General features: G+C 45.9%; 1 protein-coding gene across 5 annotated transcripts in view; it reads left to right on the top strand.

The window, feature by feature from the left end:
* The window catches only part of NOTUM (notum, palmitoleoyl-protein carboxylesterase), a 125,240-nt gene that overhangs the window by 38,115 nt on the left and 64,255 nt on the right, over nt 1-22,870 (top strand). The window lies entirely within an intron of this gene.

The following is a 22,870-nucleotide window of genomic DNA, read 5'->3' as shown; positions in this document are numbered from 1 at the left end:
TAGAATTCTGTCTATTGGCTAGCTTTATTGTGAGTGACAGCATTCTGTTCTTTCACAAGGAGCATAATAAACAGTCATTTTGTTCAGTGCCGGGAACTGCTGTGGCAATGTGTGCTTTTTGAGACCAAAACAATTTTTGCTTTTGCCAATGTTTGTTATAATGATGAGTGCCCGGCAGCTTCCACACCAATAAGGTTTTACAAGACCCATGCCAAAACAAGTCACGCATTGACAAAATCAAAAGGCTGACCAACAATTTCTGCCCTATTGGCTTTACCAATGCTTGTTTATTTTTATGTTCCATAATCTTATTGAAACTGGTTACACTGACTTATGAATATTTTTGGGAAATACTAGCATACATCAACATATTTTATTTACTGATGCTGCAAATAAAAGGTACCTAAAATGTTACCGTAGGTTAGCAAAATGTTTTTGTAATTTCTTGTGAACATTTTATTTTGAAAGCAAAGGATCATCATTCTTGCTTTCAAGCTTCTGTATCTAATCAGAGAGTATTCTGGGAGCAGTATACATAGCCTCATATTGCTAAACATTGAAAACGTGTGTACACATTTTTATACTGGAACCACTGACAGTAGTACAGTCTGAGCTAACAACATGTACTTTGATCACTCACCCTAATAATAAAGGTTTTGCATTAATGAACCATAAATACAAGTTTGAACAGCATTAACACATGGACACAAATATTACCTTAAGTGCAGGCAATGCCTTTCCCTGATCCATAATGTGGTACTGTAAACTGGCAGTCAAAGGGTTTATGATGTAGGGGGTTAGGTCTACTTGTCCCAAGGACAAAATACACATGAAAACTTGTTGCCCTGGACCCCAAACAATATGTCCCGGGCGTCGGGCTATAGGAATTCCACATCCCTGTGGGATGTAACAACGCGGTCAGTGTAACGACCGCATTGTAATCGCATGCGTTGTAAACTCATGCGATGCAGTGGTATATATTCACTTAAAACACCAGTGGACTAGTTGGGCAATCAGAGTAGAGTAGCAAAAATCTTAAGTGCCTGCACTTGAGGTTTTCTGAGTTCTGACTCAAAATGCAAACTTGTGTTAATTTCTGGAGACAAATGCAACACACTGCAAGTCTGTGGGTAATCTTCATGAGCACAATGATCAGTGCTTTAGGATTAGAACAGAGCTTACACCACACAGAACGTGAATAATGTGTGTTTAAATTTATTAATTATAATTTAGGCCAAAAAGCAGGAAGATCCCACTAGAATTGGGCGGAACAACATTTGGTAGCATTGGGCTTTTAGGACTGAGTCCAGTCAATGGTTAGAAATATCTGTTGGTGCCCAAGTGCCCACAAAACTTAAAGTTCTCATTCCGGCTACTGAGTAGTTTCTCGGGTGGCCATTTACCTAGCATCCCAGAATATGTTGGTCTTGGTTTGTTTATCCTGGGGGAATGGAATCTTTGCAGGCCCTTATCTTGGAACACACAATTGAAACATGGTCAGATTCCTGCTTGTTGTCTCTGGGTACTATGAGACAAGTTAGATAGGTTAGCTCTGGCACTGGAAACCCATTTGGGTTGCTCACCGGACTGAAAAAGGTTCGGTAGGAGTGTGTTTGCCTGCCAAAATCACTGTTCAAGAGCTGTTCACCTCCGCTTGTCATTTATTATCATTATTCTCTTTCTACTACTGGACTAATCGCTTATTCTCCCAGGTGGTATCCTTGATCTTTGTACAGAGCTGGAAGGCATTCTGGAACTGGTCAATAATTCCTCTTTCCATTGAGGATTCTGGTCCTTCAGGACCTCTCTTCAGCAGGCAGACTTGTCAGTCACATAAAATCATTTCACACTTCTTCAAAGCTGGAAAAAAGACAGACTACATGTAGGTCCTCTGTATGCACCATCACATTCCCTTCAGGTGCAGTCTTGAGGTAAGATCACTACAAAGCACTAGACCGAGCGGTGCAGTACCTATGTAGTTTTTCAGGAAATGGGTACAGGTCCAGCTCCAGTCAGGCGTAATGCTTCTTTGCTTCTGCATGTCAGATCTAGCAGAAGTGTAACTGTTGACCTCAATGGTTCCATATTACCGAAGGTAGATTTGGATGCTGTTAGCATGGGGGGGGGGGGGGGGGAGGGGGGGTGAACAATGAGGTTATAGTGTCTGAAGGTAAGCATGTGGATGATGAAGGGGATGGGGAACCTGGAGGATGACGCATGTGGCTACTACTGTGTCGGAGAAGAAAAGTCGGACCTTGACCTATTGACTTTTGACTGGGCCGGACTGGGAACCGAAACCGGCCCTGGCAAACTGCTCGGCCGGCCCCCGTGGGAGGGTTGGAGTGTTGCGGCCGAGCTTTTTGCTAGGGCCGGTTTGGTCGATTTTGTTACAGGGGACCGATATTGCCAGCCCCCAGTAACAAAAACTGCCCCCCCGGGGCCCAAAACCGGCCCCAATCCTGGCGGCTCACTGGGGAAATGTCCGGTGCCCGCTATGGTCAGTCTGGCCCTGTATTTGATGGTTGAGGCAGGATTTCTGAGCCTACCTCAATTGTGTGCATAAAAGTAATGTGTCGTGAGATTGTATTGATTAGCACCAATAATCAAAGGTGGTTGTGGAATCTGGCATCATCATTCACCACTATTTCATCCCATACAGTGAGAATAGTATTTTTTTTTTTTTGAAGACCTTTATTGACAGTTCAATAAGAACAAGTATGGGCCTACAACCCCCCAGGGCCGGCCGCTAAGCAATCAGAGCAATAACGACAAGTATAAACACAGGCAGCACTTCGGGGAGCAAAATCGTACTGCTAATACTGTGAACAGCATAAGTAGGGCACCAGGAGAAAGAGGTTTTCATTTTATGATGAAATAAAGCAGAAGGATCAGGTGACAAGCAATTTTAAAAACAACGATCACGGATATGCAGAGTAATGAACGTTAGCGATTTATAGCAATCTATTCGGTCAATGGCGCAAACACAAGAACATCAGGATGGGTAAAAACCTAGTATACAGTTGCGCCCGCAGTCCCCCGCCAGAACTCCCCAAGAACACCCCTGAAGTTGTGAACACATGGAACGGCAACGAGGCATAGCAAAGGGAGGTGTATCACGCTGATCCCAGAAAAAGAGAAACAAAAAGAATCAGAGAAGAAAAAGGAGGCCATGGAAAAAAGATGAAAGAATACAGAATCCCCTCCCCCAACCCCCCACCCTGCACCTCTGCAGATGAGTACGGCCCCCCCCCCCAGCAGTGTGCCTGTCGCCCTGGAACCAGACCCGAAATGTAGGAGAATAGGGAAAAAGAAGTAGGAAAAAAACCCCACCAGACGGGGGGGTAGAGAAAGTATTTATAAACTGGAGGAGGGCCTTCATAACAGACCCCCGGCTTCTCCCTCCCGCACGGTAAGGTTCCCCTAAAGCGAACAAGGAACAGCACAAAAACAATCTTCTCAAACCACGATGGGGAGCATTATGCACCTATTGTGCCAGTAGCCATGTCAGGAGAGCACACCACCCCAAGCCCGCCCGTCCACTAGGCGACCACCCCCGAGGGGCCAGCCTCATCCCTGACCACTCTGTGGAATTCTGCCCATGCCAACCCCTCGACCCAGTACCATACCCAATGTTTCTAGGCAGAGGAATGTCCAACAACGACAGAGAAGCGACGCAAACAGGCGGGGTGGAGGTCTCTGAGCATCAACACAGTCCGCCGCGTGAGGAAACAGGCTTCCCAGTGCTGCCCCAGGATCTGCACTGCACGCAAGGTTCAGGAAGGCAGAAGCAGCCAAAGCAGACATTAGTTGCTGGAGTTGTCTCTGGGTCGCAGGAGGGCATGCACGGGATGAGGCCACCACATCCCACTCAGGTCCAACGCCTCCGGGACAGATCAGGCCCTCAGAAGGTCGAACACACTGTAGCACACTGGCCGGGGCGTCCAGTCGTGTACTAACCTCAGGGGTGGCCGCCACAGCGTCCTCCTGCGCGCAGTGTGGGTAGACTCTGTGTTCGTGCGGACAGGCGGGCCGCCACTGCCCCAACTCCGACGCCACACCATCGAGCTTACTCCCCAAGATCACGAAACCATGAACCAAGGAGGAGTGAAGAGTACCAAGAGCCTCGAGGAGGTCGCCGTACCCCAGCTCAGCTCTCTGTGATCTTGCCGCCACACTCCCAATAATCGTACGCTCACAGGCCCGCTGCGGCCCAGCGGACAGGATGGTAGGCTTCATCGACCCAAGATGGCCGCCAAGTATGCCCGACCCTCACCGGGGCCGGGACCCCGGGACAAGCGTCGCGATGGCCACGTCGCGGGTGACCGGGTTCCGGGGGCAGGCAAAAAAACTATCCGTGGTCACGGGCAACAGTCGTCCCCACCACGGACCAGCTCCCGTAGAAATCCGGGGGCGGCCCGCAATGATCGGAACAGGATACGGACGGCGGCCGGGCAGCTCACCAGCAAGGCAGGGGCAGTCACCGGAGGATCTAAGATTTGCACCCCCGGTCATGCACTCGGTCAGCTACACTGGGCAGTAGAAGCGACCACGCTGAAATGTAGGCCGAGTTTGGCACCGCTCCGGTGGGCCGACTCCACCCAGTCACCTCCGGCCGCTGTTGTCGCACTGCCACCCGGCCACGGCGTCCACTCGATGTCCCGGCTCCAGGGCCGCACAGGCCGTAAAGTTCCGATGCAGTTTTCTCCGGCGATAGCACGGCTAGAAACCTCGGAGTCACACAGTCGGGAGCCCCTCTCCTTCAGAAACACGACCACGTAGCACAGGTTGAGGATCTCAGGCAGGATATCCGTGCGGGATGCGGAGGTTCACGGAGCCGGGAGTCTACGCTGCCGTCTCGGTCGCCATCTTGGCTCCTCGAGAATAGTATTTTTAGTTCCATTTCTGAGGTGGAAACAGAACAGTCATTGGTCAACTCGGGCACTGGATTTCAAACAGTCAGGTTACACCTCTTACTATGTTTTTGGCTAGGGACATCTATCTATCGTAGAGTAGATTAGTATCTGTTCAGGCTTTATCCAAACAGTTATCTTGGACACCTTAGGTCATGGTGCCATGTTATAGCTTTACTCAGTGAATTCGTTCTCGAAGCAGGCTGTTAGGCTGACCTTTTCCCTGCTGACAGGGGATCGATTCTTAAAAAACCAAAATGATCTCTCCAAATACCTCCCTTATTGCGTAAAATGTAAAATGCGCGTCAAACTGGTCATTTCCATGATCTAAGATTACTTACTATCCCGTGTTTCATTTCTGTGTTGTTGATGAACAGACGTATCCAAAGTGTGCCCCAAGTAATTACAAAAAACAATTTTTCAAGTAGATAAGTATTCACAGTTTAAACATTAATAGCAAAAAACAACGGCTCTTGGCCCTATACATCTGGGTAAGACTCTGACACCACCCACATACCCCATCTGTCTTTAGATCTTCTTTCCCAATACAGAAGGTGTTAAAAACTGTTGGATGCATATCTCAGCATGCAATGGAGTTGGTTGTGTAATCTTTATTTGATAAGTAAATATTTTTCATGACGTTCTGCTGTTTATTCCAACTGAGGACCATGTAGTTCTGGTGGAAGCGTTGGTTAACCCCTTTCTGGACTCTGTAGGTACGATCCACGCCGTCTTCTATACCATCCCACTTTAACATCTTCAGGGAGTCAAGAGTGACTCTTTTTGGTAAGTCATTGGATTGAAAATGTCAGTGGTGACCAGGATCACTGTAAAATATACACTGACTACAGATCAGGGATGGAGTTTACTCTAATGCCGGACTCAGTAATGCCCTGTGAGATATTTCATCTAGAATGATCTCAAACTGTTGCAAGTGTTTGCAGGCAGAGCGGATAGAGTGCTTATGCTGTCTATTTGTTTTGTGATCTGCCTAACTAACTGGTTGTTAACAGTGTACTGCATGCAACAAAGGGCAGTGTAGCATCCAATGACCACTTTACAAACATGTGCAAACACACCGGATTTGAACAGTTGTGTGGATTGAAACAAAACTGAGGCGGGAAATAAGCAGGGACCACATTAAACACATGTATTAGCAGACCCATTAAGTAGAAAGCAATGTTAATGTGATAACTAGTAGGGGCTGCACTCATTTGGTAACCGCAAAACAATACAAACGTTAAAGTAGGGGCAGGCAATGCCCACCTGGCACGGGAAATTTTAATGAACTGGCAGCAGCTTGGTAGTTATTCGATTTTCTAGTCACAAGGCAGCAGCTGCCCAGTAGATGAGCAGAAAGACCTGCCCTTAAGAGGCAAGCGGATACTGCAACAAAACCGCTGCAAAAGCAAAGCCCTCTGCTTAGAGCTTAAGTAGCATTAAAGAGGTTTGCCATGGTGCCACTCAGCACTGCTAAGCCACACGTATACTGATTGTGCGACCTGTGCAACTCCAGGAAACGAGTTAAAGTCTGTACCTGTTCTGTACTTGAAACTTTCACTGCTGTTGGCCATGCATGATTTTGGTGATTTCTTTGGTGCCACTTCAGAGCAACAAGTGATGGAAGGGAGACGAGTAAAAGGAGAACAAATAAGCTAAAAGAAAAGGCAGCAATTGTTAAAGGATAGAAGGTGACAGCAGAGGACTGTGAGCATAATTGGGTAACTGGGTTTAACTAGTAAGTACCTCATAACCAATATAGCCACACTCCAATCCTGTCTATTAAGCTGAGAGGTGAATGGAAAATATTCCTGCTCCTTTTGGGATGGGATAGTTGCTTGGTTGGTTTATCTGTGTTGGTCTCGATCGTTTTAGGCTCATGGGTGCAAAATCTCAAAGGTTTGCCTCTCTAGCACTTTAAAGTCACTGAATGACTTTTGCCTGCTTTTGTGGTTTTGTGTGAGTGTGAGTTTATAGGTCACAACTATCTAACCATACTCACATTTACCTATGCAACTTAAGTATAAACTGTTGTGTTTTTTGTATTCTGTTGGCATGAGCAAGGATTATGTTGCTGCTGCCCCTGTGCTTGCTTTATGTGTGTGAATCTTGCACTACGTCTGACTATGCTGACTGTGCAGACAGGCCCTGTGACAGAAAAGAAGTGTTTGCTGCTACTTCCTGTGATGTAGCTGTTACTGGGAGCTTTATTTCTGCTACATGCTCTGCATAGATTCGAGGAGAGTGAGGGAAGTTGTTTTGTGTAAGAGGCTAAAATGCACAGCTGACATCTATGCTGCATCTTTTGTATGCAAGGAAGCTTGTACTGCTGTAGTAGTTAGAAAAACTTATATTATCCTCATAATATGTATGTTATGTAGTTAACAGTACAGAGTATGAGCTCAAGACTGTGCAAGAGGTGAGATAGCTGTAGTGGATCTTGCACAGCTTCCAGTTGTGGTGCGAGTCCTTGTAGAGGTGAGCGGTGCTGATGTCCCCACCCTCAGAGTGGTGAATCTTCTAATGGTGCACCACCTGAGGAAGAGAGATGGAATAGTATAAAATTAACAAATTGCTCTCCTGTAATCCTACAACTGAGCCAGAGCACAGTAGTCCAGCGGAGCTGTTCAAACGCAGATATATATATATATTCACTAAAAATACAGGGACGTTCTAGTTAGGTCCACATTTAACACAAACAATAGCAGTTATAGTTATCTTAAGTAACTATCATTTCTACCCTAAGGTAACTGTATGACCCTTTATGGTTAATTCCCTAAACGTTTTGCTTCCCCCATAGACCTTTTTTCTGACATGATGTTGCCAACTTAGATGTTGTGGACGCTTTGCCACTGCTGATCAGTGTCAGTGCAAGTGCTCCCTGTATAAAGTGTAATGGTAATTGGTTGTCCATGATTGGTATGTTTGCCTTACTAGTAAAGTGCCCTATGTGTGCCAGGGCTGGAAATGCAAATGCTACTAGTGGGCCTGCAGCACTATTTGTGCCACCCACACAAGTAGCCGTAAAAAGAGAACTCAGGCCTGCCATTGCAGTGGCTGCGCGCAGTTTGTTAAACTGCCATTTTGTTCTGTCAAGTGCACTCACTTGCCAGACGTTACCCATCACTTTCTATGCACATCAGACACCCCTATGTAGGTCATGGGTACCCCCTAGGCAGGGTGCAGTGCGTGTGAAAAGTAGGACATGTGCTAAGGTGTGTGCCATGTCCTGACAGTGAAATAATCTCCATTTCGTTTTTCACTGTTGAAAAGCCATCTTGCCCATAGGACAGAATGGGGAGGCTGTGTAATATGTTTTCCAGCCTAACTTTACAAAGGCTTACGATGGAAAGGTGAAGTTTAGTATGCCTGAACTCACAATGTAATAACACATCTTTTTATGAAGGTGGTTTTTGCATTGTGTGTTTAGAAGCCACTCTTTTAGAAGTGGCTGAGTTTTTGTGCTCTAACATTTCTGTGTGTCTCTGCCTGGCTGTGGTTTGACTGGATTTGAAAGTGATAGGATCTGGGGAATGTCTTGACCCAGGGGAGGAGATGAGACCGCAACAGGCTGACCTGCATCTGGAGTGTAGGGGAGGAGAAGCCCCTAGAGGTGAAGAGGACTGGGTTGCTGCTATAAAACAATTGCCCCATCTCCTGCTGAGTGATTGAGAATCCAGACCCCCACTAATCAAAGGAAGAAAGGTGTCACTGGCAGGGAGGCATACAGAAATGGTTTGAACAGGGGTCAGTGCCCCCTGAAACACAAAGACTTCAAAGCCATTGAGGGGTATAACTATGAGATCTGAAGCCCCTGAACTTTGGAGAATGACTTGATCAAGTGTGAACAAGACTGGAGCTACTTCGTGGTCAAGAGGACCTTTGCCAAGGAAGAAACAACTGAAGAGACTGAAGGATAGGACTGACCGTTGCTGTATGTTCTGGGGCTGGCCTGCAGTTTGCTGTTTTAACCAAGGAAAGGCTAAAGGGACTTGTGCTGTGTCCTGAAGTAACTTATCCCCAAGGGTCCGAGGTGAGCTAGCTCCCTGTTGCGGAAACACAGGAACACAAAAGTTTCCATGAGAGTCTCAGCACTGTGGGTGCGTGCTTGTTGCAGCCTGAGGCCCTTGTAAGGCGTGCCCTGAGACCTTGGGCACCTGGAGTCCAAACAAGGATCAGCGACGCTGTGTGCATGTGCTTTATGCAGCCTGAACCCCTTTGTGAGGATTTGCCTAGTTATTGTGTGCACCGGAATACAAGTGAGTCATCAACGCTGTGTGCGTGTGCGTTGTGCACCGTGAGACCTTCGTGAGGATTTGCCTTGTTATCGTATGCACCTGAGTTAAAGTGAGTCTCAGCGACGCTGTGCGCGTGATCTTCGTGCAGCCTGAGACCTTCGTGTGGAGTGCCCAGTGATGTTGCACCCGACGCTCAAGGAAGTCTTAGCGACGCTGTGTGCGTGTGCCCTGTGGTAGCCTGAGATCTTCGTAACTGTAGCGGCCCAGACCGGCAGCCCTGGAGGAGCTGAGCCACTGGCCCGAGCCCGCCGTTGCCAATTCACAAAGATTGCATTGGAGGCCCAGCTGCTGGACGAGGAGAGGAGAGTGAGTTCGCGCCCCTCAGGTAACATGTGTCGAATCCTGGGGGGGGTGTGGGCTCGGAGGGAGACGCTCTCAGCCTCTCTCTCGTTCCGGCAGCGCAAGACTCTGCTTTGGCTCGTATCGCGGCCATGTATTGCCAAGGGAGTGGCAGTACAGGGGTCGGAGTGCGGAGCTGTGCTTTTTTACTACATCGTACCGTGTTGGGGGCAACTACTGAGGGGCTGACTGCAAGTCAGAAGGAGAGGCGGAGAGACTGCCTAAGGCACAGTGATTGGTGCCTGAGTGTATTACGCATTATTCCATTTCTGCATGATGGAGTACCTGACTGTCGTATTACGCATTGCATTATTCCTGCATAACGAACTACCTGATTAGTGTATGACGCATGGCATTATTTCTGCACAATGAACTACCTGATTGTCGTAAGACGCATTGCATTGTTTCTGGATAACGAACTACCTGATTAGCGTATTGCACCTTGAATTATTCCTGCATAACGAATTACCTGATTAGTGTATTACGCATTGCCTTATTTTTGCAGAACGACGTACCTGGTGGTTGTATTACGCATTGCATTATTGTTACCTTGCAAAGTGCATGATTGTTGCGTTACGCATTGCATTCTTTTTACATTGCAGAGTGTCTGATTGCTGCGTTGCGCCTTACAGTATTTTTACATTTCAAAAGTGCTTGATTCTAGCATTACGAACTGTATCGCATGACATTGGGATTACAGGAGAATGTTTAGAAGTGCTCATTAATACCGCCAGAGCTTACAAGGGCCAGGAGAAATTCTACACAAACTCATATGTTGGATTTAATCGTGTGGTCTTATCATATATCTTTTTATATAAAGTTTAGGTCGAGTCTGTAGCAGCGCGCATGCGCTGCTCTGGCGAGACTTGTAGTAAGGGGCTTTCAAAAGCTCACCACACGCTCGTGCGTGTGTGGCCTATTGCTTGTGGTTACCCGCACGGGTGCCATATGTTTTGAAATATCGTGCCCAGACACAGGCGCGATAACATATGGCCTGGTGCTCGCGCGCAGGGGCTTGTTTTAATTGGCAGCGGGGAGTGCCATCAGTTCCGGATCAGGTTTCAGCTTTCACTTTCGCGTCTTACAGCGCGTGCACCACTCGTTTAGTTACGACAGAAGCGCCGTCCCACGGTCAGCCTAATTTTAGCACTTCAAGCTGTGCGTTTTTGTGCTTTCTGAGTATTTCCTCCCCTGAATGAGATCTGCAGTCGTAGTTGCTGTGGTGCCCTTGTCTTTCGGAGCCCAGGTACTTCCAATTGTTCCTGACTGCTTCTTCATACATTAAGCTTTGTTGTTACACGTTGTGCCGGAGCTGCCGGCACCATCTATCTGCCCCTCTGCTCTGCACTTTTTGGTCTGCTCATGCGCTGCCCCCCGCCATGGTGTGCAACTGTCACTCACACTCCCCTTCCACGGGTCTGTAACCGTACTTTGGGGCAGGAATCTTTAATGAGGTGCAGCCGGTCTACGCTGCGTAGGTCTTCGGGAGCCTGGCTCGTACTGTCAGCCTGCCCCTCATGTTCTCTTGCCTCATTGGCTGGGTGCCTGCGTCAGGTGCAGTGTGATGCTGCTCTGTACTGCCCTTCCATATCAACGGACCCCTGACGTACTGCTCGTTGGTTAACTGGGCTCTGGGCTCCTTTCATTGTGCTCACCCGACACTCGTTCTTGGAGACAGCTGGTGCAAGCCTGTGCCAGGTACAAGGCACTTCGGCCTTGCGTTGCAATTTATGTGAAGCATATTACATGCCATGCTATCAGAAAGCCTTATGTGCGTAATATGTTCGCCACCGCTACAGTGGAGCCCCCGTGTCCCTATGTAACAGACAAAATATTATGTGCACTGGTCCTGCAAATTTATTTGTGTAGTGTTTATTGGAAACTCTAGGCTGCAGCGTGCTCACCAACTGCAATTGTTGGCAGGGAAATGCACAACCAGACCTCTTTAAGCAGCCACTCGCGCTTATTGGCCTATCGGAAGGGCACTCCCAACCAGTTGCCCCGAATAAGCCATGTCAACCTCCCACAACACCAGCCACGCACAACCATACCAGCCGCTTAAAGTTGCTCACACAGATGTCCACAGTCGCCATGCAGAATCATCTAGCCAAAATAGGCACACAGACCTGCAGAATCTGAATGTATGCTCCCCACAATCCCCCAGGTCCCCGTGTGCAGAGAAATGCTTTCTGTGTATGTTTCATGAAAGCGATTGGCCTTGCCTGCAGGTGCTTCCTCACCTCACCCTGCCGTGCCTCGGGAGGGAGATCTTTTACTTTACTCTCTTTTTCCTTCCTGATGACCTTTGCTTCTCTGCTGACCTGTGGATCATTGGTGTGCGTTACTGTGACACGTGTCTGACCTAACTTAGCAAGTTTGGCCTCTGACCCGTCAGCTCAGTAGGTAGATGTGCCTTGTTGTATTGAGCGGTTTCTGAAGATGCTTGTGTGTAGATTTGTCATTTACGTCATTAAAAACAAGCATTGGCATAGCCAATAGGTCTCGCCTTTGGGACCTTATAAGTGTTTAGCCATGCAACAGTTGATGTTTTTGCACCAAGGATATTGTGCTGCATAGCTAAATACTTATAAGGTCCCAAAGGCGAGACTTATTGGCTATGCCAATGCTTGTTATATAACTTGTGTAGAGTCTATTTGTGGTGTCATCATCGGGTTGTGGTGAGCGTGGTTGCAAATACTTTACACATTTGCCTTGAAGATGAGCCTTGCTGCTTGCGCCAAGCTACTGAGGGGGTGAGCGGGGCTATCTCAGAAGGTGACTTCCCTTTCCCTGACGTTGGAACGCAGGTCCTTACGTGGCCAGTGCCGGCTTCAGGGCAGTGCGACCGGTGCCGCCGCACTGGGTGCCAAGTTCCAGGGGGCGCCATTTGCATGGAACTGAGTGACGTTACTAATTTCAATTTTCACAGTGTCTTGGAAACAAAAGAAGACAAACAACGCTGCTCACGCGCTGGCAGTGCGTATTGACAGGGCTTCCTCTGCTTTCATTCTTCATGTATCAACAAAAAAGCGCACTTTTATTGCTAAACAATGACTGCTAAAGTTGCAAAAGACAATTTAATTTTAGATGGAAGCTGCTGTAAGTTGCTGTACAAAGACAGGGCCTGCAGAGCAGGGGGAGTAGCTGCATTCAATCTTACAATTTTGCCCGTTGTTCTTTCACTTTACATGCAATTTCATGATCTGTTCAAACAGATCCCTTGATGCGTTGTTATTACTTTTAGAACCTTTCTTTAGTCTTCAAACCGGAGCTTCTTTCACGTTACAAAGACAGCTGTCCATTTCCCTTCATCTCGGCCCCCTCCCTCATCTATAACCTACTTCTCTGGACTCCATACCAGAGGAAGGAGTGCTGTAGCGCCGTTACATTATGCATAACGAACAACTTGCATCGTGACCACCCGTGCTCTAATCCCCAGCAACTCAGACCACCCTCTGCTTGCACCTGAAGCATCCACCATCCCTCCCTGGCATTGTAACAGCCCCCCCACCCATATCACTTGTATCCTTGCAGCACTCCTGGCTGAATAAGAGTTCCCTTCCTCCTATAAAATTCAACGTGACTGGTATAGTTTTTTGGCGCTTTTAATCATAGCTGCAGTGATTGAATCTTCCTGGATTAAGGCCTATTAACGGAACCTTTTGTGAGTTGTGTTTTACCATGTCTAATACACTTAGTGGACCTAGACTCTGTCACAAAAGAGCATTAAACCTCTGAGTTATCTTGAGGGAATTTGACCAGTGCCCTATCGCACATGTAGCAAACATTTCGCTAACAGCAGTTCTGTGTTTTGCACATGTGAAAAGCTTTCATGAACTTGCACTTTGAGCATTTCACTTAAATAAAAAGAGCTATTTAATTATTTTTACCAGTCTAAGTGTATAGCGACCTTGGCAACCACATGAGGCCCCTCTAGTCTACTCTTTTGGGTTTGCTGTATCATTTGGTCTGGCTTCCTCAATGTTCTGCTTTATGGGTTTTAAAATTCTACCCCTTGAATATGGAATGAGAGATTTTACACCCTCATGGTCTCGGAACTTGGAGAGCATCGTGAGATAGCTAAGCTGCCAGCTGCTATTATTATTACCATTATTGATAGAATAAAAAATGGGTTTATAGCTGAAACTGTAAAACTACAACTCCTAGATTTAACAAGCATTGGCATAGCCAATAGTTCTCGCCTTTGGGACCTTATAAGTGTTTAGCCATGCAACAGTTGCATAACTAAATACTTATAAGGTCCCAAAAGCGAGACCTATTGGCTATGCAAAGCGGCCTTGCGGCCGCGAAAGTAAAAGTGATCACGATCAAACATCAAAGCGGCCGCGCGGCCGCTAAAGTGAAAGTAATCGCGGTAAAGCGCGGCGCGCGCGCCAGTGCACATGCCTGGTAGCACTTTTTGGAGCCCTCTCAATAAGTCTTGCCAGACCAACGAAAGGGCTGGGTCAGGTGAGAGCTAAAAATAGGGTCACTTATTAACCAGCAGTCTTTGTTTTACTAACATTAGAAGGATGAAAGTTTGAGCTACTAGGTTATATTATAGATCTCACCCACACTACAGCCTGTCATCCAACGCCACTAGGGGCTGCAATGGCCACCACCTGCGACCCAACCCAGGCCATCACGGAATTAACTGCACAAACTTTTTCTGGTGCATACCAGCCATGAGTGAGCTCCTGTAAGTTGAGGAAGAACCCTTTTTTGTATGCAATGTGTTTGCTGGCTTTACTTAATTGGATCACAAAGGTGGTGAATTTTTAAATAGCTTGCAGTGTTAAATCATCCGCTAAAGAGATCTTTGTGTGCCCAGTGATTTTCAGAGCATAATAATATTGGCATGATATGTCTAGTGGTTAATGTACTTGGTGAAGAGGACCAGTCGCTTCAGATTTCCCCCCCCGTCATGTGTCTGCCTGGGCTGAGACAGCTTAGCGGTACTTCACAGGTCTTTTAAAGACCATTTACTTGTTAATGAGGCTTTTGTTGTGTTTTCACCTCTTCTTAGAGCTACTCTGCCTATGACTGGAAGAATTAGACCCCCTCCCCCCCGAAACCTTTTGTAGCCCCCCCCCCCCACCCCCCCCCCAAAATTTGGCTCTAGTTGCAGGCCTGTAACGTGCCTATCACAGATTTGGATTTATTTGTAGATAGGTCAGTGGGTTTGTCATAGAGAAATTTTGGGTTACTAGCAGTTCATAAGTTACAATCCTAGGAATATAACACAGTGAGTTATGAACCACTGCATGCAAACTGCAAGGCGTGAGTTTAGAAAGTTATTTTTTTCCTCCTTCTAAGGTACTAAATACTGTTCCTTTGGGTAGTGATACATTCTTATTAGTATACACAACTCCAACCACTTTGTTACGTTCTGAAACCTGAGTTTGTCTTTTTCCACACTAAGCAGTTGTAGTATACAACGCCTACCAGTACGGACTACATGTGACACCTCGTATCGCTTATTGTCTTATGCAACATATCTTATGCATTGATTTACACATGTATAAATCATTGTCTCAGCATAATACACGTGTGTCACCTAATGTGCTCTTACCCCCCTCTTGGGACGAGTAGCACCATAAAAGAAATTAAAGAATACTTGTAAGAAGGGGCTAGGAAGATATACATGATGGCACCCTTGGAGATTGGTGATGTGGGAATCCGTGCAGAAGTAGGTCATGGAGGGGTCATGAGCGGGGCGCCAACAAACATTTTCTTACCAGACTCCACCAATCCTAAAGCCGACCCTGTACGTGGCCTAAGGTACCTACCGCGGCCAAACCGGGATCCTGGGTCTAACAGTAATTATAACTCGCTGCCCCGCCATGCACAGTTTTCTCATTAATTTTACAGCAAATGTTGCAGTGATGTTCTCAATGATGTCTTAGAATATGTGATGAGTGATGTAATATGTGTGAAATAAGCAGTGCATTGCAAGGGCCACAGTTATAGTTGCCTTAGGGAGCGAGTTATAGTCACTTAAGATAACTCTCGGTACGACTGCTGAATTTCTATGGTGATGCATGTGTAAAATGTGATCCTAACTAGAACGTCCCTGTGACCTTTGTTTTTTTTAGAGAATTTCTAAAGTTTTTTTTAACATTAAGTAATATTTAATTACATTACGTCAAACCAATCCAACCCCCACTGTGAATGGCAGGTTGTCTGCAGGCTCTGTTGCACCTCCCCCCCCCCCCCCCCCCCCCCCACCCCACCCCACTTCCCGGTGGGCACCCAAACAGGTGTGCAGTCTTCTGCATGGGTTTGGCCGCTGGGCCTGGTCTGCGTCCAGGCTCTGTGGCCAATCCCTCACATGCAGGCAACCTAACAAGGGGTACATAGTCCCCCCTCCCCGGTACGATTACGTTCCCGAGGACCCCATCCTCTGGAGCTCATCCATATGATAAATGCGCCCCCTCCCCAGGCTGGTTTTGGCACCAAGGACCCAATCTGCCCGGCACTAGCTGTCAAAAATGAGGAGGGGGGACATGTGCCCCCCAGGGGCTCTCTGGATTTATCATTTAGGATGGAGGCACATCCCCCCCCTCCCTGGGCTGATTTTGGTGCCTGGGAACCCATCTCCTGGGGCCCTGCCAATTACTGGAAGGGGAGGGGGGCATGTAGCTTCCCCTGCTGTGTCAATTTTGTCCTGGGGGCCCCATCCCCTGGGCCCATCCAGTCAATGGTGGGTGACCTGGTCCCACCCAAGGCACCCAGTGTCTTTTGTTGGGTAGGTCCAATGGACCCGCAGTCCACGCCTCCAGCGGGAGCCGGTATTGCTCCTGCACGCTTGGATCAGCAAAAAATGCTGCTCCCTGCTAAAGCAATTTTTTCATTGGTGCGGGCAAGGAAACTATGTCCTGGTGAGTAGGCACTGCAGGACATAGAAGCCCGGACCTGGGGGATGGGGTCCCCAGGTTCATTAATGGCTTCCGGATCGGGGGCGTGTGGCCCGCCTCCCTTTCCATTGTATGATCGAACCCCAGAGGTTGGGGTCCATGGGGCTGAACATGGCCCGGGTAGAGGGGCCGCGTGGCGCAGCCCCACTGACTCATTTTGTTTTTTCTTTTATGGCTGGACCCCAGGTATATGGTCCTCCTTAAAGGGGGGGGGGGGGTGCAGCCCTCTTCCCCTCCCTATTGGGTATATCGGCTGGGCCCTGGGGATGGGGTCCCTGGGGCCCCAAATCTGACTGGGAGAGGCGTGGGTTGCCCCCCCCCCCCCACCCCCCATTAAGTATATCAGCCAGGCCGAGGGGATGGGGTCCGCCGGGACCGAAATCGCCCTGGTTGGGGCTGTGCAGCCCCCCTTCTGTATTACATTATGGCCGGACCACTGGGGATGGGGTCCTAACTATAACCACCTACTGGCAACTGCCAATAGGTTATATGCATGGGTCACTTCTAATTTTGACACTAAATCAGGTGAAACATAGCCTAGCACCCAGATTTCTGTCTTTCTCCTTGGTTGAGCCAAGGCAATGCTCAGATAAAGAGGGGGAGAAGGAGCACACCAGGGTGAGGGCAGAGAATGGGTGGCCACCCTTGCTAGCTACACCTGTTCATTTTCTCACAGCTGGTTCCTGTACCCTTGATACTGGGCTCTGAAGGGAGGGAACTAAAGAATTCTCGAGTACTAGGAGAGGCCAAGCAACTTGCTGTGTGGGCCCTAAGAAAATACCAGAACCAGACTAGAACAGGTCAAGCAGAGCTCCTAGGAAGGAGGGGCACTAAAAAAATTCTAGTTGATAGTCCATACTCTACAGATGAGTGATGGGCAGATAGCTGGTGCAAGGAATTTAATGTCTGTGTGTGTGTGAGACAGACAGGATGGGGGTTGTCACTGACCTCTAGTGCCCATTATTGCCATAAATCAGCCATCAATAGCATAGGGTGGACATTATTGGCACAGGGTGAGCATCTGTGCCAAATATGAATGATCACTGACATCTGGTGAGCATCTTCACCTGGTTAAGTGCCAAAGTCTGGCATATAATGAGATTCTATTACATTAGGTGGCAACTCTTGGCATGTGATGAGAAACCTTAACTCAAAGTTGGCATATTTGATATAAGGTGGGCTCTCCATGACATCTGATGGCAGGTGGAACTTCTAGGTCTACCCTGTCAGACAGAAGAAATCTATAACTACTTACTGCTACTTCTGGCTCCTGATGGACATCTTATTAGGTGGTGGGCCTGATTTCAGCTGCAAACTACTAGTACAGGAAGGCAACCTTGACATCTGGTGGTTACCCTTGTATAAGCCGGGGAACCCGGTCATCTAGTAATCTGCTCTTTGGGCACAGGCCATCACTAACATATAGTTAGGATCTCTGACATATGAATGCAAATCATGAGTATGTGAGAAACTAGCTGGCAATGTAAGGAATTAGTAAATCTGAGTACCTGGTGAAACCAAGCTGATCATTGGAGTCCAAATTAGTATATTTACTAAAAACAGGAAATGTGTTTTAGGGAAATTGGTGTGTTCTTCATAAAAGGGCAAAAAGTAGATGTCCCAAAAATATAATTGAGCGATTAATTTATGGTGAATTCAGGTCACTTAGAACTTGGGCTAGTTCCTTGTTGACACGTACATGTATAGCTGTTTGACATCACCATTGTTTTCTGTGTCTAAATTGGTATAAGCTTGAGTATTATTTTCTTTTTGAAGCTGTAAGGTCTTTGTGATCAGAGTGGTAGCCCTGCTGTCTGAGACTACAAGATACTTCTTACCAGAGGGATACCGCTGCTGTGTATATTATACCCTTCTAGGTAGATTCAGAGTATTGTATATAATATATACATAGTGGCAAAAACTACTGTTATGTTCTGGCTAGGTCAGCGTTTCCATTAAAAAGGTGTATTTTATTTGTCTAATAACTTTGGCGCTATGAATGAATCCGCACAAAACTTTTCAAAAAACAGAATCCTTACCTTAGTTTGGCAACGGTTTACAGATTTGCACAACCACTGCAAGACACCATGTTAATCTTACTCTTAATATTTTGGGTTCCATGCAAATTCATCGAGTTTGGGTCACTGAAAAGTGGTGTGGGGAGAATTGAGCAGTGTTTCCAATTTTGACTCCCATAGGAATATTTGCTCTCTTCTACAGAAAAAGAATGCTGAATTGAACTACACTAAACTTGGCATGAAACTAGACGGGCAAGTGCCTTTATTTCTTTTTTGTAAATCCATTCAATACTTTTTTGAAAAGGCAGCCGTAGAAAAAGGTGTTGGGTGGGCATGAAAGAGTGTGTGTATGTATATGTGTGTGTGTGTATGTATATATGTATATATATATATGTATATATATATATATATATATATATATATATATATGACTGTTAGTCCACGGACAGTCCTCTAACCCAGGTGGGTGAACTGTCCATGACCTTAATAAAATAACCCACAATTGAATAAAGAAGCAGCTTACATTTCAGGTCAATAGTGCCAAAGGTGGATCCGTGGACCAGAAGGTTCCAAATGGTGAGACGCAACAAAAAACTTTCTCTTGCAAATGTCATTACAACTTGTAGGGTTTGGTCTCCACCTCATGCCAAAAGAAATATATAAATACATTTTTTTAAATGAGAAGAGCCAAAAGAGGACAAGGAGAGTATCACCTGACTCACCTGCTTATGTGGTGGGAAAGGAGGTCAGATTCCACTTGGACAACCCCCATTCATTTGAGGAAAAATGAACTTTACAGAAGGGCATTTTGCTGTTGAGTTTCCAGACCTTATGCCAGGGGTTTGTAAACCTCCGAGCAAGATCCTGAGGTCTGCCAACCCTTCTTATAGGTCCCTGGACCGCAAGCAAGGGCTTTCTGGTGCTTTTTAGTCTCTCCTCTCTTCCTTTTGGGGACTTGGCCCAGGTTTGCAAAACCCGGGGAGAGATGGGAGGCCCAACAAAGGCCCACAAGTTCTTACGGGTTTGCAAACTCAGATTAGGGTTTGCAAATCCAAAGAATAAATAAATGAGTCATAAAAAATATATAAGGGAAAAAAAAAAAATAATGAGCCATGGGGTTGGCTGCCCGTGGTAGGATGGCTGTCCATTGTTGGTTGGGTGCACGAGTTGGCCATAGGCCAGTCCTTTTGCAAGCCCACAGTGCAAACAGCTGAAGACTGCGTGCAGCAGGGTTTGGTTGTCCACAGGCTTATGACCAACTCCGACTGTGCACAGCCAAAGGCAGTGTGCAGCAGAAAGGGGAATATTTTCGTGATAGCTGGGTGCAGTGTATCATAAACAGGAACTTCACCTTCACAGATGTTTGACATAAACTCGGGCATTCACTTAAAAACCAGTTAAAAGTACAGTTATTGTTATGAATTAAAATAGAAAAACTGCTGAAATTTACCAGTTGTGCTTACCTTCTTAATTCTCAAAACAGCCATGCAAACCATAACTCCCACACCAAATGCAACGATTATGAGGTCATGTTTTTTACACCTATAAGTAATATTCCCTAAAAGCACATCAATAAATAGCAATACACTCGCAAACCAATGAATTCTATATTCACCATTGTCTCACTGATGGTGTTAAAAGTGATCTGTAATCCAACCTGTAAAATATTTTTTGACAGTTGACATTGCATCTGTTACATCAAGGGTGAGGTCATGACCATTGCATTCGGTGTGCAAGTTATGTTTAAACATGACCGTTTCATTAGTTATAAACTGCAGAGCTAACCATTACTGGTAAAATTCAGTGTTTTTTCGGGTTAATTTATAATCCTACCACTACTTAATTTTTGGTGAATGCGCATTCACTATGCTTGTGAAAATAACCATAGTCCTATAAGACTTTTCATTTAGAGCAACTACACCAGCAAACTCATATTAACACATTTATTACTATGGTATAATGTCCAAATTTCTTTCTCATTCCACATTACAGCACAATTATTTTGAGAAAAACCCGGTTTACCTCCTCACAGATTAAATGTTACAGTTGCTGCTCTTCACGAAGACATTGTAACAGTCAGGAGGTCACTTGGTGTTCTTTTACCTCACTGCACAAACTTATACCCTTGGATCCCACTTTTTGTGAAATACCTTTTTGTTGCGAATTAAAACGTATGAAAAATGCCATAGCATAAACCATATATGCAGGTGAGCAGAGTGTAGTATACTACTACCATTGATGAGGGGCATCATGACCCACTCGAGGCTTTGCCTCTTGTGAGTAATAACCTCTTCCTATCCTCAACGAAAGTAATAAATAACATACTTCACATCTGCAAATAATAAATAAATATATAATGAAATATTGGCTAAAGTACTTCTGCATTAAATTATAAAGATATTCGAAATCACTGACGAGTTCCATGACCATGTAGAGGAACTATGTCGAAGGCAGAGTTTCTTTTTAAGGTCATGGAGCTGTGATGTGATTTGCAATATCCTTATAATTTACGGCAGGAAGAACTTTATTCTAATAGTACATGGTCACACTGTCACCCTTCCCACAAACTGATTTAATCTTTGGTGTGTTACTCATTCGTATGAAAGAGGAAATAATGTTTGAAGACATTAAGGAAAAAACGTAGAATTGGTAGTGTGAAAATAAACGCACCAAAAAGCAGTAAGATATTGGTTGCAAAAAGAAGTTTAAGACCGATTTAAAAAAAAAAAAAAAGTTGTAGCTTGGAATGTGTAGAAACGTGCAGTGATTCTACCTTTCTTAGAATTACAGTTGCAAAATCTAGACCTGTTGCCATACATATATTTTCTGCTGATTACTGTTGACCAAGAAAAAGGAGGGTGGAAAATCCAGGTTTCGTTTTTGCAGTTTAAACTGTAGCTTTATTTATTGCCAGTGTCCTGCCTTTTCCCTTGGCTTCTGGCTCTGGCAGCAAGCATTATGCCATCAGAAGTCAATTGTATTAAGTTACTACACTTAAGCAGCTACTTAATTTCTTTATTCCAGACTAGAGACGTCAGATGCCACCTGTAATAAGGAAATTAGAGACCGACTTTTTCACATGGATTGCATGCTTCCACATATGTTATATATGGGATGGCAGTATGGGAAAGTGAAAGGACATGGGAGGTGGAAGTGAAGGAAGGTGTTTTTATACTGTCTTATGCCATGTCAAACTACACACTTAGGTTATTTGAACTGCTTCTAAACACCTACTGCTTTGTAGACTTTTTGGGTAATTAAGCTAAACCATGCACAGCAACACCCCAATACTGTCTACGTTTTATGGAGGGTGTTTGATCCTGACACCACTGGAGAAGCTCATATTTGATTGGCACCTCAATGTATTTCGTGAGTATCCATCCGCACTGACTACTAACCAAATAAATTTGTTTTCAAATGCGTGTGAAATTTATGCTGTAAACGGCACTATTTGGTCCTATTATTTTCTGGTAGAGGTTTTCTTCTGAACCCATCTGGGATGAGTCAAGCTCACTCATTTTGCTTGAAAGCAGAAAGTTGGACTGGCGATGTATTACCCTTCACTTAGAACCCCCCTTCCACACACACACTTTTGCCCTACACAGCACAAATCCCATCAATCGACCTTCGGTTCTGTGTCTCTACTTATCTAGCTCTCCACGCCCTGCTACAAAGGAGGATCGGGTTATAGTAGGTTCGATCAGGGATCTATAGAGCTACTACTCACCCGTGAGGGTCTCAAGGTGATGTGGGTGGGGGGGGGGGGGGGGGATACGAGGACAGATCTATATTTCTGCTAAGTTTATAGTACTCCGTATAAAATCATAACACAGATGTGAGTGGCCGTTAATTATAGGTTATGCACCCGACCCGAGGAAGAAGTACCCAACCCTTTACACCGAAAGCCAATGATATCTCTAAGATATAGGGAACTCAAGGCCCCCTCATGATATTCTGCAGGGGGTATCACCTTTTTGTGTTCCCTACTGCTCTGACTAGAGGGCAATAGCCAAGTGCACATTCGGTGCGATCAGCTCAATTATGATTAATATTAAAATGTGTATTCGTATGAATAAGTGCATAATATTTTTGTAGGTCGTTGTGCATAAATAAATGGTACTTTAATAAGTGTTCCTACAATAACATTGAATCGTACATTAATATTGCATTACTGTTACTCTTAATACGCATTGCACATCTGTCATCCATTAGTTTCATTCAGTCGTGTGTTATTGTTGTATCCTTCATTCAGACGAACTTTGATCAGGTATGCCTGCCCATTAATCTGTTGAGTCCTTAATGCGCTGTGAGATCATGAATTGGCAGTCGCGCGCCGACAGGGTGAACTGCGAGTGCTGTCGCCCGCTGGATTTCCCTGTCGCCGGGTG

The sequence above is a fragment of the Triturus cristatus genome, chromosome 7 (genome assembly GCF_964204655.1).
Source record: "Triturus cristatus chromosome 7, aTriCri1.1, whole genome shotgun sequence".
In the NCBI taxonomy this organism is placed as follows: domain Eukaryota; kingdom Metazoa; phylum Chordata; class Amphibia; order Caudata; family Salamandridae; genus Triturus; species Triturus cristatus.
The sequence above is the reverse complement of the archived record's forward strand: the minus strand, read 5'-3'. Positions and strand labels throughout refer to the sequence as shown.